General features: G+C 35.1%; 5 long non-coding RNA genes across 7 annotated transcripts; 1 reads left to right on the plus strand and 4 right to left on the minus strand.

Annotated features, from left to right (window-relative positions):
* Positions 1–844: 844 nt before the first annotated feature.
* LOC129907543 (uncharacterized) lies at positions 845–1,622 on the plus strand. 3 transcript variants are annotated; one of them, XR_008771067.1, is made up of 4 exons: positions 852–956; positions 1,049–1,104; positions 1,177–1,419; positions 1,507–1,622. It is a non-coding gene; the product is annotated as an uncharacterized LOC129907543 (long non-coding RNA). The 3 variants fall into 3 exon arrangements; XR_008771068.1 differs by having other exon boundaries at positions 845–956; positions 1,052–1,104; positions 1,177–1,602; XR_008771066.1 differs by having other exon boundaries at positions 1,177–1,602.
* An 88-nt stretch (positions 1,623–1,710) lies between these two features.
* Positions 1,711–2,181, minus strand: LOC129907544 (uncharacterized). Its single transcript, XR_008771069.1, has 2 exons — positions 2,090–2,181; positions 1,711–2,019 (listed from the first exon to the last, which is right to left on the minus strand). It is a non-coding gene; the product is annotated as an uncharacterized LOC129907544 (long non-coding RNA).
* Positions 2,182–5,230: 3,049 nt separating this feature from the next.
* LOC129907548 (uncharacterized) lies at positions 5,231–6,205 on the minus strand. The gene is made up of 3 exons (XR_008771072.1): positions 5,764–6,205; positions 5,567–5,706; positions 5,231–5,505 (listed from the first exon to the last, which is right to left on the minus strand). It is a non-coding gene; the product is annotated as an uncharacterized LOC129907548 (long non-coding RNA).
* Positions 6,206–8,083: 1,878 nt separating this feature from the next.
* Positions 8,084–10,123, minus strand: LOC129907547 (uncharacterized). The gene is made up of 3 exons (XR_008771071.1): positions 9,645–10,123; positions 9,211–9,553; positions 8,084–9,148 (listed from the first exon to the last, which is right to left on the minus strand). It is a non-coding gene; the product is annotated as an uncharacterized LOC129907547 (long non-coding RNA).
* A 1,860-nt stretch (positions 10,124–11,983) lies between these two features.
* LOC129907546 (uncharacterized) lies at positions 11,984–12,757 on the minus strand. Its single transcript, XR_008771070.1, has 4 exons — positions 12,703–12,757; positions 12,398–12,638; positions 12,179–12,330; positions 11,984–12,114 (listed from the first exon to the last, which is right to left on the minus strand). It is a non-coding gene; the product is annotated as an uncharacterized LOC129907546 (long non-coding RNA).
* Positions 12,758–21,184: the final 8,427 nt, after the last annotated feature.

Here is a 21,184-nt window from a genome sequence, read left to right on the forward strand (position 1 = left end):
TGTTACCAAAAAAAAAAACATCGAGTACCCATTTCTTCGTGCAGAAGAAAACCAAAAAGAAAAATTCAAAAATTATGTTCTTTTCTGTCTTTGAACCAAAACAATTTATTAGAAAAACTTAACCTAACAAAGGATATAAACTTAACCAAATAGTAAAAAAAAATAATATTTAATCTTAACTTTTCAAATCAAATTCAAAAAAATAAACAACAGTCGATAATAGTAATAATAATAAATTGATAAAAATTTTGTTCCAAAAAAAAAAATATAAATTCAGTTAAAAAAAAAAAACAATAATGAAACAAAAAAAAAATCATAAATCCAAAAGGTAACCGGAAATAAACTTTTCTCAAACATTAGCTTCAAAAAGTATAGCCTACTGTAAGGCGAAATCGCACGAAAATTTTATTTAAATTATGATTGTTTTCTATTTCATAAAATATTATATTTTCAATAAATCTAAGTTATTAATTATTAAGTCTTGGATATTAAATCTTTTATTTTTTTTTTTTGTTTTACTTTTAAAATTATTTAATGTAAAATTGTAACTTGAGTCACTTGTCAAGTCACCACAATATGTAAAAAAAATTGACCTTGAGTGTATTTTTTTTTTTATCTTATCAAGTACCACGTCATTAATCAATCACAAATCGATTTAGGTACAAGTAGTTAAATTTCCTCTACAAGAAGGTAAGTATTGCATACTTAGGCAAGTATTGCATACTTATTGGCGATTGGAGGATATACTACTAGCGCCGTAGTGGTCAAAAATTCTAACCAAATAAACAGGACGGAAGGAACTAGCGCCACCTAGCCTTGACAACTTGGAAATAGTTTTGTTTACTTTTTTCTAAAAATGGCGTCCGTATCAGACGTCAAAAGAAATTTCACAAAAAAACAGAACATTTTTCATGAATTGTGAAAACGTATTTATTTCAGTGTGAACTCAAATTATAGTGAGTATAAAATATTTTTATTCAAAAAACTGCATTTCAATCAAGAAAAACAATATATTAAAAAAATAAAAAAAAAATTTTAATACTTCTAGCAGAAATCCACGTATGTTTTGTATTTCAAAACAGATATTGGGAACTAAATTGATAGGTATGCCTCCAAAATCAATTGGTAAATACATTTGTTTTCTTTTTTAAATACGCATTTTCTTTTATATTGCAGAAAAGTCGTACGCTATGATTTGATGAGGAATCAATTCAAGAAAACTGAAGGATGCAAGCCCTACGTTTCATTTTGCATGAACACCGAAAATGAAGTTCATTCACTCTTCAATGTTAAATCAAAAATGTCAACTCGTGGGTTGTAAAAGATTCTTGGTGAACATATCCCGACTTACCGAGTTTGGTAGGAATCTATTTGCTCATACATTCGGTTTTATTTAATACACTACATCAACCTGAGATTGTAAGAAAAAATCGCAGAAAAATATCCAATCATGCAATTCTGCAACGCATTAACAAGCTAATAATGCGACATCTTATATCTTCATAGAAACCTTTGAAAAAAGCAACAATGAGGCAATTGAATGGATGGACAGCGATGTCTTGGATTTACCTCTCCCTGTGATGTACTTAATAAGCCCAATGGGTTTCACAAATCATGCCTAGTACATCAGATATCTTACTAATGAAAATTCCATCAATCATGGGTACTCAAGATGATCGAAAAAATTACTCTTATTATTTTACACAAATATTGTAATGCTAAGTATTTATTTTTCTCAATAATAATAAATTAATAGATACATTTCATTATAAAGTGTTTTTCTATTGCATTTTTGCTTTGTACATATATGTAGCTACCAAGTTGGTATGGAAAGAAACTTGTTTACAAATATTTATGGGTAAGGCCTACTATACATTGTATTAAAAACAAGCTATAAATAACAATAAGGAAGTCAAGCTCTAACTTTGTTCTTATTGAACTTGACAAGGGCTTCGGAATTTTTGATTCATCAAATCCCATATTAAGTAGTTCACTAAATTGTATAAGATGTTCAACTGTCTGAAAAAAATTATTTGATAATTAAGGGTTAAAAGGTAAAATAAAAATGCTTTTGAAAAGCATTACTTACATCATTATCAAATTTGGCTATTTTGGATACTCTTTTAAAAGGAAATCCATAAAACTGATGTTTTTTGCCAACTTTTGAGACGATGGACAAAGATGGCTTTTTATTGGCTGTTCATATATCTCCAACTATGAAAATGTTTGCAAGATTTTCTAATCAAAAAGCTCTCAAATGCTATACAAATAGCAATGGTACATAACGGGGACGACGACCGACGACGACAGTAAGAACGAAAACATTTTTAATTTTGAATCAAAATCAACTCTTAATTATACACTTATTTCAATTGTATCACTTTTTTTTTTGCTTTTTATTAGCTTTTTTATGTGTATTATTTTTTAAAATATTTTTTTTTCTTGTCCAAGCTTTGTAAATTTTATGTAAGTCCACAAAATAGTCGTTTATGAACGATATGAGAATGATGAAATGAAATGCGAGGTTGGGAGGGAAAGTGTTTACAAAAAAAAAATCAAGATGTCGGATGTTTTGACAGCTTGACGTGTGTGTTCTCACAACAAGGTGGCGCTGGTTCTTTCCGTCCTGTTTATTTAGTTGCAAATGTTGACCACCGGTAGCGCACTTCAACTTTTCCAATCCCCAATAGGAAAATATGTTTTTTTTTTCAACAAAATGTAGGTATATGTGATAAAGTTGATAGCCAACTGAGCAAATTAATTTCTCTTTTTTCCAATAATAATATTTAAAAAAAAAACTTACCACGACTTTACATTTCCCTTTGAGGAGGTGCACCGCATCACAGGTCTAATTTGCATATGTAGTACCATTTGTACGTATTATAATTTCTAAGCGAATATTATTGATAAGAAAAGAGAAATTCACCACATTTGTGAGAATACACTTACACACACACACATTAGCTTGTAATTGAATGTTCTTTTTTTTGTACTTTCGTTTAATTTAAGAGATTTAGGTAATTAGAAAAATAACGATCTTACTGTGGTGAAAAGAGGTGAGGGGAATTCAATTTTTGTTTTCTATTGTGAATTGATCATATGAAAGAGAAAAAATACAAATATATTATAAAAAAAATGGAACATAAATGCATATACCTATGCAAATTTAATGATTTTATCTGAGGTGAATTTAATGATATTACTGATAATGGTGATGATGGGAGATGATTGGGTGGTGAATAACTGGTGACGCTGATGATGATGATGCGGGGTGCTGCTTTGGGTGTGGTGACTGTACCAAGTCGGGTTTTTATGGGTTTTTTTATAACTTTCACACTGTTTGTACGTTTTTGGGTGTTTTTTCTTGTTGGTCTCTTTGGTTAACACTCTCTATATTTTTTGTTGGACTTGGGGCACATGCGGGGGTTTGGTTGCTCACGGATTTTGGTTTTTTTCGCGTATGTTTTTCTGTTTTTTTTTCTCTCTTTTTCGTTCGTTTTGTTATACGATTTGTAGGGTAGTTTGATATTTTTTTTTTCAGGGGCTTAAGAACACAAAGGGCACACACATTTACAGACGCTTATAGATTTCGCATTGAGTTTTTACACTTTTTGCATGTGTTTTATGTCGTTTTTTTTGCGAGATTTTATTGTTTTATGCGAACGAATGCGTTTTCAAATATTTTAAAATTTTATGTAGCAATTATTATGTAGTTTGTAGTTTTGTATATATATATTTTAAAAGCAAACCGATGAAGCCGTCCAATAGTACCCGCACAAAATTATGAAACCAAAAGAGAACGATCCGCGGCAACCACCGCCTTTTATAGCCACACGGCAACCCTTTCCAATTTCGAAAATAGTGCGGCCATTTTCGAATTCAGCAGAAGTGGATTCGGGAAGGTTCCTTCCTAGTCTTAATTTTGACTAGAAATTTATAATTTTTATCTTAAAAATCATTAAAAATTATTTCGAAAATAGGTGTGTAAAAACTATAATTTTCTAGTCAAAAACGGCTCAGAAAAACACACCGGAAACACTTCCATGACACCGAATTCCATTGGTATGCGCGAGCTTGGATTTCATATTTTCGAAAATCAAAAATCAGCTGCGTATTTTTAGTACTTTCCCGCTTACAAGTTTCTTTTTAGTCAGCAAATCTTTTCAGCCGATTTTGTACTAAAAAAATAAGCCCACCACAGCGTCAGCGATATCCACCATCATCCACATCCACACGTTATTCTCTTATCTTGAAACCATTTGAATCAAATTGAAACAAAGCTAGGTTCCAGTTTAAGCTAAGCCAAAAACCAAAGATAATAGAATACTCTATTATCATCATAAATTAGACTACCTTATCGACTGTTGCCTAATTTGATCTAACAAAAAAAAAATGTATGCCTATATAAGATTGGCGTTTCCTACAATACGTACTTCTAGATTAGAGCAGCCATGGATTGTAGCAGTACGGATATAACACTAGAAATATATACTACTAATAAGTATCTTTAAAGAACAAGTTTCTAGTTTCAGTGCTCAGCAAATGTAAAACTACAGAAAAACCCGGTGAAATTGTACGTGAAAGAAGTACTTCTTTTCCACTGAAAAAAGATAGGAGCTCGGGAAAAAACTCAGTTATATACTTTCTGTATATAAGAATACGTGAAGCAGCTATCTCTTTCTTGCATTCAAGATGAAATGAATTTCCCCTCCATTAAAAGTACAGACAAATGTACTTTAAAAGTACGTCAGCGAAGCACATCTGGATGTGCTTCTGATGTACATTTGCCAGTACCCAGCAAACGCAGAACTACAGAAAAAACCGGTGAAATATGTACGTAAAAGAAGTACTTCTTTTCCACTGAAAAAAGATAGGAGCTCGGGAAAAAACTCAGTTATATACTTTCTGTATATAAGAATACGTGAAGCAGCTATATCTCTTTCTCGCATGCAAGATGAAATAAATTTCCCCTCCATTAAAAGTACAGAAAAATGTACTTCAAAAGTACATCAGCGAAGCACATCTGGAAGTGCTTCTGATGTACATTTGCCAGTACTTTTTTAGTTACAGAATAATCACTGAAACTTCGAATCTGGAAGTAGGTAATTATGTGGTGAAATTTGTACGTAAAAGGAGTAGTTAGTTCCTTGTGAATCTAAACCTTTTAAAATTACACATGAAATTACAAACAAACTCTGAAGTTGAAACTTTGGTTAGAGATTTAGATTTATTCAGTCGAATTATATAATATCAAAACATACGTCTTGTGTGACACTTTATTTAAGACCACTATGAGAAATGTTGGCGTTGAATTTCTCTAATATCATATCTATCCACACAACTGTTGAGGGGAACAAAATGCATGCCTCGCAATGCGTTTGTAATACGAACTGTGGCGAGCAAGGAGTCTCTGACGTCATTTTTATACCCGATATAGAATTGTTGAATGTTGTTTTTGTCTAGGATTAGAGCGAACACATCAACAAGTGGTCAGAGGGTGCAGACCTGAGAAAAAAAATAATACTATCAGCTTCACAAAGCGCAGAAGGGAATCTTATTAACTTACACTACAAGTCTGTAAAATGTGGATCACACTAAAGTATTGTAGTCTGTATTAAACATAAGATTCATTTCACTCGTTCTGGATAGCGTGGAGGAACCTTTTGAACTGTAAACTCAGTCATTGATGTCTGGAATTGATCTCCACTAGAAGACAGAAAAAATCAACAACTATATAATTTATCAATTTTAAAATAAACATACCTTTATTTTCCAAATCAATTGGTGGTGGTTTTTGTGACATTTTTTTGGTGGAAATGGTGGTGGAATTTATGTGTCGTGCCGAAGAATTTGTGCGGTAGATTAAAATAAAACAAATAACACTGAGAAGATTATTTATTTTTTAAGTTAAATTGTTCTATTTATCTATCAAATGGAGCACAGAAATGTTCTTTTTTCTTAACTAATATGTTGCTGTGGCTATCAATGTTTCACTAGAAAATATAAAATGCAGGAAAAATCAAATCAATGGCGCGCCGCCATTACAAAAGCGACAAAACTTTGTGCATTGCATACATCGCGCTCTTTTCCTCCCATTTACCAAAGAGTTTATTTTTTTCAGGAGAAACAAAACTACAATATTTTGAGGGGAGAGATTTTGGTAAATAAGGAAACACATACACCTACAAAGTATAGTCTTTGTTGGTGATTGTAATTTCCCCTAAACTACTGAGGTTTGGTTTGCAGGGTACCTACTTTTCTAGCTACAGAAAAACCACTGTTCTTTAAAAGTACTTATATGGAGTACTATTTCATCGGTTTATATCCGTATTTCTAAAATCCATAATTTCATATGAAAATAAAAAAAATCTTCAAAACAAACAAACAATTCTTTTAAACAACCATTATATTTATTGGAAAAACAGAAAATAGTTTTTTTTGTTGAAAACAAAATACATAAATAAAAAAAGATCCCTGGGCGCGCGAGACAACTTATCGGTTTAAAAAAATGAAAGACAATTCAATTTTTCTTGGTTTTCCAAGAATAAAAAAAAGAATAACTTTAATTGTTAATAGTAACTTAAAGACTAAAAATAACAACATTTAAACGACTTCGAATCAATGCATAAATATGCTGAATTGCCAAAGAGCAATTCAGGTTAAAAAGTGTTTCTTATTATTACTCAACAATGTAGGTTGAGTAATGAAAGTTATTATTTAATAAGCTATGTTATTGGGACACTGGATTGCATTTAATCAAACCAGGTCAATAAAGAATAAACAAAACAAAGTAAAAGGGAAGGAGAACGTGAACTTCACATATAGGAAGTTAGCGTTGCTGGGTATGTGACCCGCGTCTGTGGCCTGGCCAGTTGGGAAGAGTGAAAAAGAAAAAAAATACTCTGCACTTTGGTGGTGGTTTTTGTATCTTTTTTTATTATTTTTTTTTTTTTCTAAATGCACAAGGCGAAGCTGTGAAGTGGTGTCAACGTTTTTCCAAGTAAACAGCAAAATAATTAACAGCACATTTTGATGGTGGAAATCAATTTTTGTGGTGTACCGAAGAATTAAGAATTTGTGTGGTAGATTGTTTAGAGAAAATAGTTTTCACAAATTACACTGGGAAGATTATTTATTTTTTTAAATTAAATTATTTTATTTTCAATTTTTACTCTCCAAATGGAGCACAAACATTTTTTTTTTGTTTAACTACGTAATATGTTGCTATGGCTATCAAGGTTTAACTGGTTTCACTAGAAAATATAAAAAGCAGGAAAAGTCAAATCAAACGCGAGCCCCCATTACAAAAGAGACAATTTTAATTCAATTTCTTTTTAGTGAACATACTATAGGTATACAATTGACTTAAGCTTAACTTATTTCTAATAAGATACAATAGGTGTGTTTTTTATTAGCACCGGTCTTAACTGGACAAAAAAACGCAGTCGGGGCTAAGCAATTTACATGTTAAATGCAACAACACTTTAGCCCCTTGGGCTTAGTTGTTTAGCCCGGAGAATTCTTTGGGCTTAACTTTTTGAAGAGTTTTAAATCTGTGCTAACAAACCATAAATTGTTTAGAATTTGTTTAGAAACGTCAAAACTGACGTTTGAAATGACAAAATAAAATTAAAAAAAAAAAACTAAAAAAATGAATTAAATTTTTTTAAACTGAAAACAAAATCTTTGTTGTGTTCGTGATTTTTTTATAGTGATTTGTGAATTTGAAATTATATAGCAGTGATAAGAGAACTTTTTACTTCGTACTTCGCACGACCAAGTTAAAGCTGTGTGTTTAGCTACGCCATGGCTTCGCACGAATCTCAATCGTAAACAGCAATGAGAATGTTTTTGGTTGGTGGGACACTGACAACGATGTGACCAATCATAGCTATGTCCTTCATGAGTTCTACGCTTGTGAGTGCAACAATCCAGTCACCGTCGACATATATGATGGAGATCTGTCAAACAAATGGGTTTCAGGCATCTGGATGCAGCCGCATACAACAATGTGAAACTCCGCCTGTGAGTTCTGCACCGAGTCCTAGTACAATCGAAGTTTCGTTGTTGATATCGTCAAAAATAATTGCACCTTTGACTTTGAAAAATAAAGGACTGTTCTAAAGACCAAAAGAACAATCAAACTTGCTACATTTCTCCTCTGACTACCAAGGCATTCAAGCAGTAAATTCCTCTCAAGAAGGTATCACTGTATATGACATTTTGGTACCACTTCTGCAACACGCAAACAAAGGCAACTAGATGAACGCAACTGGACGAAGCTGGCTAGGTTAAGGGTTAGTAGACGTGTTTGTTTTGGCCAAAATGCATATAGCATTGAAAGCCCCACCTTAAAAAAAATAGCTAAAGTTTTGAAATGCCTAACTTAACTAATCCAAGCTCATTTATTTGCTGAATTTTATTAAGTAATTAAAAACAGCACTTCATTCGATTTCAGTAGGTACCTACTTTGAGCATGTCTCTAGTTTCTAAAATATTATCGATTAGTCATTTCAAGGTTGAGAACACAAAAACTGAGCGATATACAAACATTTAAAATTGACATCGTCATACCCTATTATTTGTTAATAAAAAAAAATAAATTGATTTGTCAAGCTGAGCGCAGATACACTTCATTTACTATGCAGAGAACTTATTATGCACCTCAAGTTCCAGGTTTTTAGTCACTTTGTACTAGTTTCTTGTTACTCTTATGGTAAATCTAGCCATAAACATTTGGTGGAAGCACCTTTTCAATATGTTGTTGTTGTTCAAAGATTATACATAATCGAATTAACGGTAAACAGCAGCCTTAATGGAAGTATGGAAACAAACGAAAAACAAACTTATGGTTTTTATTTCATTTTTTATTATTTCATCAAACTAATAATTAACTGAGACTGAATGTCAACAAAAAAAATAAAAAAAATTACATATTATGTATTTATATGAAATAATAAATTGCCTTAAAAAAATATGGCACCAATATCGGTAAAACAACGACTTCTTCAAGCAATTTCTAAGCATCCTGTAACACATCACCACCAACATCACCGTTGGCAAATTCTTCATTATCGTTTTCATCTTCGGCAACATGATGACGTTGCGGTGTTCTTGATGCATTCAATAAAGCAGCAGCAGCTTCAACCTACAAAAAAAAACAAATAAATATTATAATCAATATGCTTTGACTTTTTTTTTTAAACAAACCTGTTTGAGCTTTCCTTCTTCGACTTCAGCTTGCAGCCGTCTGGTTTCATCGTCCTTCGTATTAATTTCCAACAAATCAATTAAAAAGAAATCTCGTAAGTGGTCTCTAGAGGACTAACTTGTTGTGGTGATGTTTATTTGCTTGGCACTTGACTGTTACCACCAACATTTGTAGTTGTAAATGATGGTGTCGCAGCAGATGATCGTGGAAAACTTATTGGAACCGATGGTGTCAATCTAGGACCTGGTGTCGCTGATGCAAACGCATCAAAGTCTAAATTAAATTCTCCTCCCGTTGCAGTGGCCAGTGCACTAATTGATCCAAATATATCATCTACTTCAGCTGTTGATTTAGGTTGGGTGTTATCTTCACAGAAATTTAAAATCATTATTCAAAAATTATGAATTTTGAATAATCAAAAAAAAAAACTAACCCAAAATATCAGGTATTGGCTGAACGCAAATCACCTGAATCAAAAATGATCCCAACAAATCAAAGCTAGCCTCCTTTGTCGATGCAATATGAGGCTCACTTTGAGATGTTGATTGGTGGAGCTGGCGATGTGCTTGCATAAGGACGCTCGTTGCTATTCTCTGTAATGTCTGGCATTACTAAAGGTGCTTCTGTTTGTTGCTCAGATACTTCTGAAACCGGATTGATTGTATAAAAAAAAATAGTTTCTATATTGGGTATGGGTGGTGCTGGCCTTGATAGTGGCGGCTGGCGTGGGCGATCGGACACAGATCCCGCAGTTGGTTTAGTAACCACAAAAGAACAAACAGTTTATTCGAGACTCGGGGATCATATATTTTTGTTTGACTACCAAAATTATCAACCATTTCTACATATTCGAATTGTGAACTAAATAGATTGATTGGATTGCGTTTTGGTTTAGCCGGTAACCAAGGTGGCTTTCATTGTCAGTAACGACAATCGAGAGAGACACAGTGAAATTAGATGGAACATGTTCCTGGTCAGGTAGCTCGTCCAAATCGTTGGTTGTGAATGTTGCCAGTATTAAATTGTAATTGACAAATTTTCAAGCCTTGAGGGCGACCCATTCCCTTGAGAGCATTGCGTGCATGATAGAGAACAACTGTAAGATCTCCACAAACAGTAAGGTTAATTGGTAGCACGATTTTTCCAGGTCCAGATAAATATAGTTTGACCAGCTGGATCCCAGAATTCGGCAGCTAGCTTTGAATAGTGTTCCACTCTAAAGTTTGGTTATGAATGGGAATGGGTCATTTGATTGTACTTGTTGGACGTCGGTTTTGGAGAATGGCAATTGGAATTGTATAATTCTGCTGAAATTCTAAAATTATTTAAAAAGAGAAGCTAAAAGACTATTTTTATTTTTACCTTTTGCCACGAATGACTTTTCTGAGAGGCTCATGGACATTTTAACATAATTGTAACGATGAATTACTGAACTACTTTTAAGATAAAAGTCTGAACACACTACCTACTACTGCAAAGGTAGAAATGTGAACGGACCTTTAGTAATTAAGAAACTACCCTCTGAACACATCCCAAAATATCCCACTAGACTGGAAGTATGAAGCGCCCCTCCTGGAAAGGAAGTTTCGAGAAGCAAAGACGAGAACCTTCGAAGATATTCTCGAATCTCGAAATTCCGGTATAAAAGGGCAGCGTAGACACCGACCGGAGACAGTTTAATCTTGAAAGTGTCAGAAAAGTGGAATAAAACTTATTTATTTGTGCGAATCAGATAATTTCGGGAATAAAATAAAAAGTGCGCGTGTGTTTTAACAATAAACAAAGTGTAAAATATTTTGAAATCAGTAAAAGTGCTCGCGTTTTGAAAAGTTAAAATGGGTAAAACACTAAATCAGTTAAGTTTGATTGAGCTGAAGGCGGAATTAACTAAGCGAGGTCTTCCTACTGCTGGATCGAAAAATGATCTCATTAGGGCCAGTTGTACAAACGTGGTTCATCCTCGGATCAACGTTTGAACTCGGTTCAACTCATTTGCAGTGTTGTACAATCGAGGTTCAGGTCTTAACCCACTGCTGAACCAAGATCAAAAGTTACCCACCGATATTGGTGGGTTAGCAGTGGTTCAGCCATGGATCAGGTGATTATTAGTGGAAAAAATATTGCTTTCTCACTTTAATCTGAATTTTCTGACAGTTCAGATAATAGGTGGTGGAAATTAATATGGTTTTCCAAATTGATTGGGGTGTTTTTTTTTTTATTTACTTCAAGAATTTTTGTTTATTTCTTTTTGTTTCAGAACAAGGATTAATTTTGTGAAACAAAATCCAAAATTACTAAATTATAGAGAAAACAAAAACCTCTGAATATATTTGTTATAATTAAGAACAATGTGCCTGTCGATAAAATTGCTGATGATAATACAAAATTGTTGCAGCAATGTTTTCTTTATTTTGGATAAAGTTTGTTGAAGAGGCCAAAACTTAAATTTTCAAACAATCAAGACATTTACTTCATCTTTTTTCATCAAACAATCTTCTTGAAAATATTCATCTCTAATCCCGATCTTGTTGGCAACATGATACGATGACGATTGGTTCTAGATGCATTTCATTTGCCCGGGAGATGCCCTACATAATCAAACAACTTGGCCTTAATTAAATTGTTGTTTTATTTAAATAAAGATTAAAGTTACCTATAAAAAGTGATTGCAAAATGGATTTAAGTTTCGGTTTTCTCAGTGAGGCTCTCAATATCATCGCCCAAATTGACATTGCTATAAAAGGGTGCACATCCCTTAAATCTAACCGAGCATCAAGTTTTGTTGTTATAAAAATTATTAATTTAACTTATGGGTATTTGGTAGAAGAATCATGATGTGGTCTAAGTAAAGGCTGTTCATCTGGTATATAACGAACGACGAAATTCATCAACGATCTTGGTGACTAAGTAACGAAAAGTTAAAATAATTATACAAACTTAAAAAAAAACAAATTTCTCTATACATACGTTATGGAAATATCCAATAAAAGTATTTTCTTGCAACGGACGCAATAATAGTTCGAGAAACCTCAGCCAAAGAGCATGCAAACCGACTTGCTTCATTTGAATATCACGAGTTGGCACAGCTTCGTATCGTAACATCATTCCAATCGAGAATCCTTAAATAATATTAAATCATATTCTTTAATTTAAACAAATAAGGTATACTGCTGGATAAACATTTACCTTATTGCTGCCATCAGACCACTTTTCAAAGTTCTCCTTGATGGCAACCATATCTTGACAAAATCTTTCTGTTCCAACTCTAAGGCAGAATACATCAGAGCATGGCATATATTCTGGATGAATGTAACGCTGTTCCCAATCTTTTTGGTTTGTAAATAATGTATAAAAGTCAGACAGCTTGTTGTGTCAACAGGCGTGGGCACTGTGATGATTCCTGAGTCTTATCATGATTTTCACCCAACTAAAGAAAAATATGGGAACCCATTTAATACCAAATACTTAATTGAAAGAACATAGTTATTTACCTGTGTCTTGTAGATACAATATGCTTCTTTTTCATTAGCCAACGCTGATCGGAAAATGATTCTCAGCAACATGAATTGATTTTGCTCCGTAATATTTAAGGTTTAGAGATAGAGCATGTTCGATGAAGCGAAAGGATAGTTTATATTCCCCAACTGCATGCAAGATTAAACTTGTGTTGCTCTATTAATAACAAAAAAAAAAAAGTGCGATTTCTGGATGATCTTCTCCACAAATCAAAAGAAGCAAATAATCTTGCTTTGTAAAGCAACTTCAGTAATGTGCTGATTTGTCCATTTGCAAAGCAATAAAGAGTCAAGTGTGTCTAAAAACGAAAATATGAATTTTAAAAATATTTTCAAAAGAAAAAAGAACAAAACTTACGTATACTAAAATAGTGGATGGATGATCAATGCCATTAACTCGTTCGCTCATGATCACCGATCTTTGTTGAATGGCCAATACTTCTTGTGAATCTCCTAAGATGTAACTCTATCCAGCCAACATCCTTAGGCATTGTCCATTCTTGAAGTGTATTGCTCCAAAGACAACAAATTTTCAACAAATTTAATGCCTTTAAATAATCCATTTATGCTTCTTGATAAATGCAGGAATTTGCCCACCCAGTTTCCAGTTTTGGTATTTTTTGTTTATGGACGAAAATAATGACAATTGACAGTGACACTAGGTATATATATAGTAAAATTTTCTTGTACATAAACCTGAACTGGGGTTCAGCTGACTCTCACTTGATCCACAACTGTACAACCCACTCAAAGTTGAACCTGGTTCAAGAGTTAACTCGAGTTCAGCTGATCCGTGGGTTAACCCTCAATTTGTACAACTGGCCCTTATTCGTCTACAAGATTATTTAACCCAGAAAAACGAAGATTTGGATACATTTCAATTCGAAGTTGAAATGATAGAAGAACGAGTAAGTACTAGTTCCGATATGTCATCCATGATGGCTGTTCTCCTTGCTAAATTTGAAGAACAGAAAGATCAAATGGAACAACAACGTAAAGAACAAAAGGATGAACAGAAGAATCTTCTCGAACAAATAGAGACACAACGCAAGGAACAGAGAGAACAATTAGAAAAACAACGCAATGAACAAAGAGAACAAATGGAACAACAACGAACAGAGCAAAAGAGTGAACAACAGAATCTTCTCGAAAAATTAGATGAACAGAAAAACATCATCCAAGGTAAGCTTGACGCGATCGAGAACAAGTTCGTAGCTATTGATGCTTCCATCAAATGCGTTGAAAAGCAATCTCAAGAAAAGTTCGAGAAAGTTGAAGAAAAACTCGAGAAAGTAGAAGGAAAGTTCGAGAAAGTGGATGACAAATTTGAAAAAATGGAAGTTAAAATGCAAAGTATTACTGAGGAACTTGACAAGGTTTGGAAAATTAAGATCCGAAAAAGTTCTGGTGAGTACCCAAAGAAGAAGGAAATGCATCCATCAACATTTGATGGAAAAGTTCTTGGTCGATCTACAAGAAACAGTTTGAGGCAGCTGCCACAACAAATGGCTGGGATGACGAAGACAAATGTATAGCGCTGACTGTTGCTCTTAGAGGTCCTGCTGCTGAATTATTACAAACTTTACCACCAGAATAGAATGGTAACTTTGACGCTCTTGTCCAGGTCATTGAAAAACGCTTTGGAGATGGCCATATGCAGGAAGTCTTCCGCGTCCAACTCAATACAAGAGTCCAGAAAAGAGCAGAAACTCTGCAACAACTCCAAGCTGATATTGAAAGGTTAGCTCATCTGGCATATCCGACAGCAGGAGACGACATTATCAATCAGTTTGCGACAGAAGCCTTTGTACGTGCTGTATCTGATATAAATCTTCAGCGAGCAATTCGAACAGCTGGAAAACGCTCCTTCCTGAAGCATTAGCGTTTGCACTGACTATGAAAGCAGCAGAACAGGCTTCTCAAGGCGTTCATCGGGTAAGAGAAGTTGCAGTGGAGGAATGCTCTTGTCAAAAACTCGCATTCCAAAGAAACCAGCGAGACGGAGCTGCTCGATGCTGGAACTGTAACAAGACAGGACATCTCCAGCGGCAGTGCAGATTGCCACCAAGAAGAACTGCTTGCGAACACTGTGGAAACAGGAATATTGCCCAACAACAGGTAAGCGATACAACTAACACTCATGCTCATCTTGATTCCCATTCGGGAAACGAGTAAGAACCAACTTCGAGGGGCAGAAGCTGGTTTCTGGTATCGATGGCCCCAGAACCACAATTCAAGTCTCACAGACTAAACGAGACAACAAAAGTCTGACAGTGGAGGCGACCATAAACAACAAACAACACGTGGCTACAATTGACACCGGTGCCACCGCCTCTATTGTACGAAGAGACTTGGTGAAGATGACATGGCTACATAACACCAACAGCTACCGTCTGAAGACCGCCACAGGAGAAGCAGCAAGGGTGTACTGTGAAGTTCGTCTTACGATCCGTATGGCAGAACTAGAGTTTTCACATGTGTTTTTGGTGGCAGATATATGTGACGAGTGCATCATTGGAATCGACTTCATGAAGGACCATGGAATCATTTTGGATATAGGTAATCAAGTCCTGAAATACAGAAATGTGGAGATTCCAATGGTCTATGGCAACGAAAATTCAACAACAATTAGAACTGTCATCAAAGAAGACATGTGCCTGCCTCCTTCTTGAGAAGTTTTTGTGTGGACCAAGTTAAAGGGGAACTTTGGAAGCCATCGATACCTCATGGTTGAACCAGAAGTTGAGCAAAGTTCCGGAAACATCATCATCGGGAAGATTCTTGTGGCACCAAAGAACAACATGGTACCTGTACGGATACTTAACATCAAACCGTACCCAATCAAGCTTAAGAAAGGAGAAGTTGTTGGGCAATGTGAATCTGTGGCCGCAATTACTAAGATTAACGAGGCGGACACACAGATGACTATTAACTCGGAGAAACTAAAGACTCAAATTCTTAAATCAGACAACTTGAGTCAACATCAGCTTAATGTTGCGGGAAAGCTTCTTCACGAATATGCTGATATCTTCTCTTCACCCAGCGGGCAGTGCGGCCGAACACAACTGGTGCAGCATCGAATCGATACAGGAGATTCTAGGCCGATTCGTCAACCAGCAAGACGTCTCCCCTTGGCCAAACAAGGTGAAGTTGAAGAAATGATATCGACAATGAAGAAAGATGGGCTGATCGAAAATTCCAAAAGCCCTTGGCATTTTCTCGATTTTGTGTCGACTACCGCAGGCTGAATGATGTGACGAAGAAAGACAGCTACCCACTGCCAAGAATCAGCGATACTCAAGATGCAATGAAAGGAGCACAATGGTTTTCGACTTTGGACTTGAAGATTGGCTACTGGCAGGTAGAAATCCATCCAGAAGATCGGGAAAAGACGGCTTTCTCCACAGGAAATGGTCTGTGGCAGTTTAATGTCATGCCGTTTGGGCTATGTAATGCCCCAGCTACTTTTGAGCGCTTGATGGAGTGCGTTTTGAATGGATAAACCTGGAAATCTTGCCTAGTCTATTTGGATGATGTCATCGTTTACGGAAAAACATTTGATGACCATTATGAAAACCTAAAGGCTGTATTCCAGAGGCTACGAGAAGCACATCTTAAGTTGAATCCGACGCATTATCTCGGCACCCATGCAAGCAAGACTGCAAGCATTGCACACGACTAAGAAAAAAGGAAGTTGTCGCTGTTAGACGAACGAGAGCTGATCCCATTTGTGGCTGGAGTAATCAAGAACTCAGGATGGCCCAACAGGAAGATTCGGACATCGAACCCATCCTAGCATGGAAGGAACATGAAGAGAAACCATAATGGGCCGACATCTCCGACCGAAGCCCTTCTCTAAGCATATTGGGCACAATGGGACTCGCTTCATGTGCAAGAAGGGCTACTCAGGCGTAAGTGGGAATCCGCAGACGGTAAATCCTATGTAATACAGCTAGTCGTACCTCAGTCAAAGGTAAATGATGTTCTCCGAGAGATGCACGGTGGAACTTCTGGAGGCGATTTAGGCATCAACAAGACGCTGGAAAAGCTACGACAGCAATTCTACTGGTTACGTATGAGAGAAGACATTGAAAAGTGGTGCCGAAAATGTGATACTTGTGCCGCTAGCAAAGGACCAGCTAGAAAAATCCAAAGCAAGATGCAGCAGTACAATGTGGGTGCACCTTTTGAGAGAATTTCAATAGACGTAGCAGGTCCTTTTCCCGAAACCAACAACGGAAATGGATACATCCTTGTAGTGATGGACTACTTCAGCAAATGGCCCAAGGCATTTGCCATTCCAAACCAGGAAACCAAAACAGTTGTGGATAAGATTGTCTTTCATTGGGTGAGCAGGTTCGGAGTACCCATGGAACTTCATTCCGACCAAGGAAGGAACTTCGAATCTAAGATCTTTCAAGAGGTTTGCTCACTGCTTGGCATCAAGAAGACGCGAACAACACCACTTCATCCACAATCTGATGGGATGGTTGAGCTATTTAATAGGACACTTAAGGAACACCTCGTCGCCCTAGTATTGGAGTGCCGTATACGCCAAATTGCATTTTTTGAACTAGGAATGCAGTCGTATGTTTTCGAAGTTGCTCTTTTCAAATCTGCTATCCGTTTTTTTCTATCTTTTTTCGTTGCCGAGATATTCACTATTGTTTTGACAAAAACAAGAAATTTTGGCATTTACGTCAAATTTTTCATGCAATGCAAGAAAATTTTGAGAATTGTTTTGACGTACGTGTATATGAATAAAAGAAACTTCTGATTTTCATGGCGTATACGGAAAACTCATTTTGGACAAAAATTTAAATATTTTTACAACTAGACGAATTGCAGATGTCCAATAACATGTATATAAAAGACACATTTTAATTATATATCATACTAAAATATCAAAAAATACCAGCGGTTAGTTCCTTCGCAATTATCTTCCGAACATTTAAATGCGATTTCCCAGAAATGTAAAAATGGCGTATACGGCACTTCAATACTAGGGCGACGACCTGTCAAAAGTAGTCAATAATAATCAACAAGACTGGGACCGACATATCGTCCCGTTTCTGCCTGAACCACGTATCTACAAAGCAAATTTTGTTCAGTTCATAAAATAAATATACATTTTTCTCAAAATTAAAAATATGAATTGAACAAAGGGAAATCAGGTTATGATTTAGACATATTGATTGAATTGATTCTACAATTAAATCTTTGTACCTATTCTTTCTGTAAGTTTTAGAGCAATGTTTGACAGAAAATAAAATCTTTTAAAAAAATGTACTTACGAGGTTCAAGCAGAAACGGGACGATATTCCATTATTCTTGATGGCTTATAGAAGTGCAACACATAGTTCTACTGGACATACACGATCGGAAGTCCTATTTGGCTCAACAATACGCCTGCCAAGTGAGATAAAATTTGGATGTGTTCCAAACGAGCCACATGAAATGGATAAAAAACTACCCTCTGAACACATCCCAAAATATCCCACTAGACTGGAAGTATGAAGCGCCCCTCCTGGAAAGCAAGCAAAGATGAGAACCTTCGAAGATATTCTCGAATCTCGAAATTTCGGTATAAAAGGGCAGCGTAGACACCGACCGGAGACATTTTAATCTTGAAAGTGAAAGAGTACAGTACAAAGTGAAATAAAGTGTTGCGAATTGTTAGTAGTAAATAAAGTGATTTAAAAGTGTGTTTTTTTGAGCGAATAATAAAAGTAAATTGAGTTGAAATAAAGTGTGTTCTTATTTGAACGGAGATATTAGTGGAAATTAAATAAGTTTTATTGTGAACCCGGAATAAAACATTACAATAATTTTGTTTCGAGTGGAAATAAAATACCTACTTGCTGATTAATTGTTGAATTTTTGGAATTTGTTCTTTTGTTTTTTTTTAGTTATTAAATTTTTATGTTTGATGTTTGACAATTCCTTTACAACTGTATATTTGTCAAGTCAGCTGATTTCGGAACATTTAATACGCAGTGCTGCCAAGTTTTTAGGTTAAGCCCCGAGGCGTTTTTTTTTTTGTTCAGTTAAGACCGGTGGTAAAAAAAAACACACCTATTGATTGATATAAAATTTGTTGGCACATATGGGGCCTAACCTTATACAATGGATAAAAGATAAAATATAAATAAATATAGTACATGAAACGGCTTAATTTTATAAGTCTGCTGACTAGTTATCCTCGGGGTGTTCCGTCCCGGTTGTCCAGTTGTGGTATTGATTATAGTGGTTTGGGTGGTATGGCATTTAGCCGCGGTAGTAGGCCGACTGCGTGTCGGCCTAAAAATAAACTACTTCCTCGTTGTCGTTTGGGATTATGTGCTCATCTAGAATATCCAAGGCAGGTATTTAGGTTCAGGATGTTGTTGTTGGGTTCTCAATTTCTCATGCTTCTCATCAGCTGATTGGGGTGGCTGGCGATGCTTCCGACAAGTTTCTTTGCAGATTGCATCAGATACTTATCCAACGTCATTATGTTTGCTTCCTCGTAGAGCCGCTCGTTGCTTTAGTATTTTTGTCGTTGTCGATCGAAGTAAAGTCTGGTGTAGATCCTCAGGATTTTCCTTTCAAAAATTTGAATTATAAAAGAGACAAAACTTTGTGCATTGCATACATCGCGCTCTTTTCCTCACATTTACCAAAGAAGAGTTTAATTTTTCAGGAGAAACAAAACTACTATTTTTTGAGGGGAGAGATTTTGGTAAATAAGCTTTGTCCTACCGATCTATTAAAGACTAATAATATAATTTCCCCACTTAACTATACAAGCGCTTTTTCATAAAAGCTTTCAATTTGTTCTATATATGTACCTTTTTACTATATTTTTTTATTTTATCATTTTATATTTTCACTCACATTAAATTTAAATCTCATAATATTAAAAACCTTTATTACTTTAAAGTTTGCTCATAAACAAATTATTCGGTGGTTCAATACGTCTGCTCATCGATTGGTGATCTTATTATTTTTTTTTTATTTTTATTTTCTTATTGTTCAGTGTTTTTGTTATTTTATGTTTTTAGTCTTTCCTTTTTCTTTAATTTGTTTCTTTATTACTACTTTTAAAAAAAAATTTTTTTTTAACTACAAACAATGACTTGTGGAAATGCTAAGTGCTCTGGTCATCCCAGTAATACTAGCCTATTTCAATGTAATGGGCCTCCTCCGAGATAGGATTTTGGTATTGTGTCAACTGCAGAAAAATTTCTTTGTCAAACTTCTCTTTTAAAATGTCTGCACTAAAAACCGAAATAATCAAAATCTCTAAGGTTTTTGATGAATTAAATAATAGCTTCTTAAAAATTGTTTCCACTGTTAATAATTTTTCTATTCCTATAAATTTAGTAGATAATTCAACATCAATAAGTTCCAATGAAATACCCGATGATCCTCTTTGTTCAGACTCCACAAAGTCTAAACTTCCTAACTCTCTTCCCACTGGTTCTAAGAAAAGCAAGAAACGAGGGCGTGACCCTACTTCCTCTGCTAATAACGTAAGCCCCGAACCCAAAAGATCAAATTTAAGAAGCAATCAAGCTAAAATCAACTCAGAATCTCAATCTCATTCAATTAATAACGTGTCTCTATCAACTGATTCTGCTAATCGTAATGATATTATACCGATATCTCTTGATTCCACAGCTCCAAAACCCCTTGAACTAGCCCCCGATTCTCAAACTTCAATCCCAACACCCACAAGCAATAATAATAATAATCCTTCTCATAGTAGCTTAGAATCTGTCCCTAAACCGAAAACGATATTTATCTCCCGTCTTTTACAGGCTACATTGTCTAAGGGTATAGTCGAACACTTAATTGCCGCCAAAGCCATTCCAAATGCTTCATGTATCAAATGCTCTAAAACAAGTAAGCCCGCGATAGTTTTGTTTCTTCGTTTAAAATCACTGCACCTAGTGCATTTTTTGATTCAATAATAAGCAGCCCTTGGCCATGTAACACTTTAGTAAACGAATTTATTGTCCCATCCAAACAGAAATCAATTAAGAAACCTAAATATATTAAAACTTCAAAAAACTTAGCAGGTTATCCCTCTACTACCAAAACGTAAGAGGGCTTCGCAGTAAAACAACTCAAATTTATAATAACTTTCAAGCTTTTCCATATGACCTTCTCGCCTTCACTGAAACATGGTTGAACGCTACTATTTTAGATACAGTTCTTAGTTTACAGGAAAGATCGTCATGTCGACGTTAAGAGCCCAGTTGGAGGTGGAGTTCTCATAGCTGTTCGAAATAATTTCTGTTCATCCCTTGTAACTTTTCCCTTTAAACTTAACACCAAACTTAACACCACCCAAAACTTCCCCTTCTACTTTTGCAGAACTTTCAATAGCACTAGATTTTGTTTTTGGAATTGCTGATCTAGACAGTTCAATTCATTTATTAGGTGATTTTAACCTCCCTAATATAGACTGGGT

Source organism: Episyrphus balteatus, chromosome 1, assembly GCF_945859705.1.
Source record: "Episyrphus balteatus chromosome 1, idEpiBalt1.1, whole genome shotgun sequence".
Classification (NCBI taxonomy): domain Eukaryota; kingdom Metazoa; phylum Arthropoda; class Insecta; order Diptera; family Syrphidae; genus Episyrphus; species Episyrphus balteatus.